This window comes from Vigna radiata, unplaced genomic scaffold (assembly GCF_000741045.1).
Source record: "Vigna radiata var. radiata cultivar VC1973A unplaced genomic scaffold, Vradiata_ver6 scaffold_167, whole genome shotgun sequence".
NCBI classification, from domain to species: Eukaryota; Viridiplantae; Streptophyta; class Magnoliopsida; order Fabales; family Fabaceae; genus Vigna; species Vigna radiata.
Window position 1 is genome coordinate 219,473 of NW_014542360.1, and position 4,441 is coordinate 223,913.

A 4,441-nucleotide genomic window follows, 5' to 3' on the forward strand; every position below is an offset into this window, starting at 1 on the left:
ATATAATTAACGTCCTGCTGCATCTCCTCCGTGAAAGCACATTGACCATTTATATGGTCACCACCACATAAGTCGCAAAGTTGTCGTGCCTGAGAAATATTTCTAAATCCCCTAGGAAGTTCGGAAAGGGCCTTTGTCAACTTGTCCAATTTCTGACTGAGGAGGTGATTATGTGCAGCTGCAGCGTCTTCAGTAGGAAGATGCAAGAGTCCTCCTTTTTGCATGCCCCTCTCACTCTGTGACACTTCGTTTAAGGCCGTCTCTTCAATCAGGTCATATGCCTTATCTTCTGTTTTTCTATTGATACTGTGATACAAGAAGGCCTAGCACCATAGGACCTATCACAAGAGGGATGATCAAGAAGCTTCAAGATGAGCACTCTCCTAAAGGTCAAGTACTCTTTGCTATTTTTGGATGGAAGATTGGAGACCAAGGAGATGCTATCAAGGTGCCAAAACATGGAGAAGGGTAAAGTGGACTTTGGCTACATGAAGAGGGGGTGCGTATAGTATNAATTGCATTTTCCACCATTCCAACAGGTTTCTTCCTAGACCCATCCGCCACTGTCAAGATCACTTTGGTAGGCTTTAATTTTACCCCTTTAATCTTCTTGAAATCACTGAGGGGCATCAGATTAATGCTTGATCCTGAATCAATCAAAGCTTCTCCTAAATCTACATAATTTATGACGCAAGGGAGGGTCAAAGCTCTTGAATCCTCTAGTTTCTGCGGATGTTTCTTCTTCCTGGGTTTTACCAACTACTCCTGATTTTCTTTATAGCCCAAATCAAGTAACTTTCCCAGATAGTACTTGATCTTCTCATCATATTCAGAAGTTTGTGAAGATGTTCTAGGATTAATTGGTGCCTCATTAAGAATCTTGCGGAGTGATTCTTTAATATCTTCCTTCTTCTTTTCTCTTTCTGCTTTCTTCTCTTCGCCTCTCTTATGCTCATTATGAATCATTTCCTCTTCTTCGTCCTCACTGCTTCCGATCTCAATTGTTTCCTCCTCTGGCTTCCTTTTTCCTCCTGTTGTAACAACTTTGCACTCCTCTTTTGGGTTAACATCAGTATTAGCCCGAAATTGATGTTTCTCTATGGTTTCAACCCTCTTAGACAATTGTCCTATTTGTGTCTCTAGTGATCTAAAGCTGGCCTGATCACTCGCTTGTTGAGACTCATAGACTTTCAAAAATTTATCAAACCTGTCAGTTAATTCTCTGACTGTCTCAGTCAAGTTGCTTACCTGCTGCCCTAAGGGAGAAGGTTGCTGTTGGAAGTTACTTACTTGTCCCGATGAATTGTTCTGGCTCTGCCCAATACTTGGATGATTTTTCCAACCTTGGCTAGAATTACCATGGTTGAAATTTCCCTGCTTGTACTGAAATTGGGCTCCCATATAATTAACGTCCTGCTGCATCTCCTCCGTGAAAGCACATTGACCATTTATATGGTCACCACCACATAAGTCGCAAAGTTGTCGTGCCTGAGAAATATTTCTAAATCCCCTAGGAAGTTCGGAAAGGGCCTTTGTCAACTTGTCCAATTTCTGACTGAGGAGGTGATTATGTGCAGCTGCAGCGTCTTCAGTAGGAAGATGCAAGAGTCCTCCTTTTTGCATGCCCCTCTCACTCTGTGACACTTCGTTTAAGGCCGTCTCTTCAATCAGGTCATATGCCTTATCTTCTGTTTTTCTATTGATACTGTGATACAAGAAGGCCTAGCACCATAGGACCTATCACAAGAGGGATGATCAAGAAGCTTCAAGATGAGCACTCTTGTAAAGGTCAAGTACTCTTTGCTATTTTTGGATGGAAGATTGGAGACCAAGGAGATGCTATCAAGGTGCCAAAACATGGAGAAGGGTAAAGTGGACTTTGGCTACATGAAGANGGGGTGCGTATAGTATCATAGGGGTAGCATTAGCATAGCTATTTCCACTTATGCGCATAGCTATTAGACCACGTGAATCATAAGGCTTTCTAGAAGCCATTCACACTTTGCACATGTGGATGAGGTGGCATTTAATCCGTATTTTATGGATCTCATCACATCACATGCATGGCCTTGAGATTGTGCTATAAAATCTCATTGCTAAAGCTTGTAAATCACTTTTGGAAATATTGAAAAGAAATTCTGCTCACATGAAAGCACAATTCTCTCATCCGAAAGTCACTCTTCTTGCTTGCAACTCCATTACTACTTTCTTCCATTATGGAAGCCTTCTGAAGTAGTTAACCATTCACTCAAGCTAGCCTTCACCTCACCTTACCATATACACCTACATTCCGCTGCAACCATCCTCACCAGTTCATCAACCCGAGAGCAACTCTCCTCAGCCCAAAACCAGCGTTGGAATCCACAACAGTTATTGTTCCATTGGATTTCAAGCTTTTTAGAGTTGTTCCTCCGTTCCAAACTCACGGATCTTCTTCCCTACATCCCCCTGGATGTATCAAGTGGTATCTAGAGCTATGGTTCAACATAGAACCGTGAGATAAGTCCATTTTCTTCCATCTCTTTGCTGTCAGATTTTTTCCTGGTTGTCTTGACTGTTTCTGAAGTTCTGTATCTGTTCCAGCATTTAGGCTTCTATGTTTGAGTTGTTCTTTGATACTAGCTGTGTTTGATTGAGTCTATTATTATTTTATTCGGTTATCTCTTGTTACTTTGAGTCATTTTAATCATTTAAGCATCATTTCCAGTTTGTCTTAGTCATGTTTGGTTACTTTGTTGTTCTTGTCATCAAATCTGGTTTTTAACCAAGTTTTTACCAAAAACTGAGTGTTTGAATGTGGTTACACCAATTAAGAGCAATGAATAATCCAGAATTGAGCTCAGGTGTTTAGATCTACCACTCAAACTCAGATCTGATTTTGTTTTCAAAATCTGTTACAGAATTTTCAGATTTCTGTTTTATGCTGCAACAAGCACTGTTCATATGGTAAATTCCGTGTTACTGTTTGATTGAATAACAGCTGTCTGATGCAATGCTTGAGTCAATTAGAACATGAATTTGTGTTGATTTCCAGTGGCTTTTAGTGTGGAATTGTCAATTTGCAAGGATCCAAAAGGCAGTAAACCGATCTGCCAAATTTCTTTGAAAAATTCTGCATAATCAAGTCAAGATTGGTATTAGATCATTGCCAATCCTCTTTAACATGATTCTGCTGTTTTGAGCAAGTTTAAAATACTGTTTTCAAACTATTTGTGGTGTTTCCAGTCCAGATTTAAGTCCATTCTGCAATTTGACCATTTGAGTTGTGAAATTGAGCTGAAAATGGAACTGCACTAGNCAAATTTCGTTGCACATTGATTCTGTTCATCAAATATGTTTCTGCAAGTCTTAATTCACTATTGAAACATGTTTGAATCATTGGAATGAGTATCTAGTCAGTTCTGTGCATTTGGTATATAACACTAGTCATTTTCTACTCAAAAAAAAATTACTGTGGCCGAGAGCTATGCAGTGTTTTTCCAAGTGGCATTGATTTTCTGTTTGATTCAAAAGTATGGATGTAGCAAAAGCCTTTGGTCCATAAAACATCAAAAGAACAATTCAAAAGAGTTATTAAAGTATTAAAAGGCAGAATAGGACCAGTGCATCTCAAATTCGAAATCTGTTTCTGCACATTGCATTTTGCTGTCAAATTTATGCAAGTTCAGTGAGACATTTCATCAAACAGTTTGGTCCAATTTCATTGCATAGCTTATTTGTGCTTAATTCTGATTTATAGTCTTTTCTTGTGTTTTAAATCTGTTCTAGAGCCCTTCTTAGGATCCATTTGAGGTGCCACCCTGTTTGATCACCCTTTAATTGCTTGTTTTTCGAACTTAAAACACTCTGCACACCAACTGTTTGAAGAAATTCCTGGTGTTGCTGTCAATTGGTTGCGAAAATTATAGCCAATGTGGTGACAATTCCAGTGACTAATTGGCTTGTTGGATAGGTGGTTTGTACTTCAGAAGGTTTATCACAAGTGAAAGCATCAAAGAAGGTTCAATGATGAGAAACAAATGCAAGAAGATGGCTATTAGAGAAGGGAATCCGTGACCAATCTGCACCCAAAAGTTGCTGCAGCAGTGCACTAAAACAGCAACCAGCAGATACGGGTGTTTCTGCAGAATTTCGTCTCTTTGAGTGAACACTTGGCAGCTGAGAGGAATTGCGTGAATTGATCATAATTCAATCTCTGTTTTGAGAAGCCAAAGCTGCACACATCTTTTCCTTAGCCAATTTTCATTTCTTTTGCCATTTACCAAGTTTTATTGTAATTTTTCTTTGGTTTTTGATTTCAAATCCAAGCAAGTGAGGTGCTAGAGTTCACAAGTGCTCTTCCCTCATTTGTAACTAGACTCAAAGAAGTCTCACAACCTAAAATTGGGTAGACGGTGAGTGTGTCTTAGATCCAACATCTAAGCCTCACCTAGGAGACCTC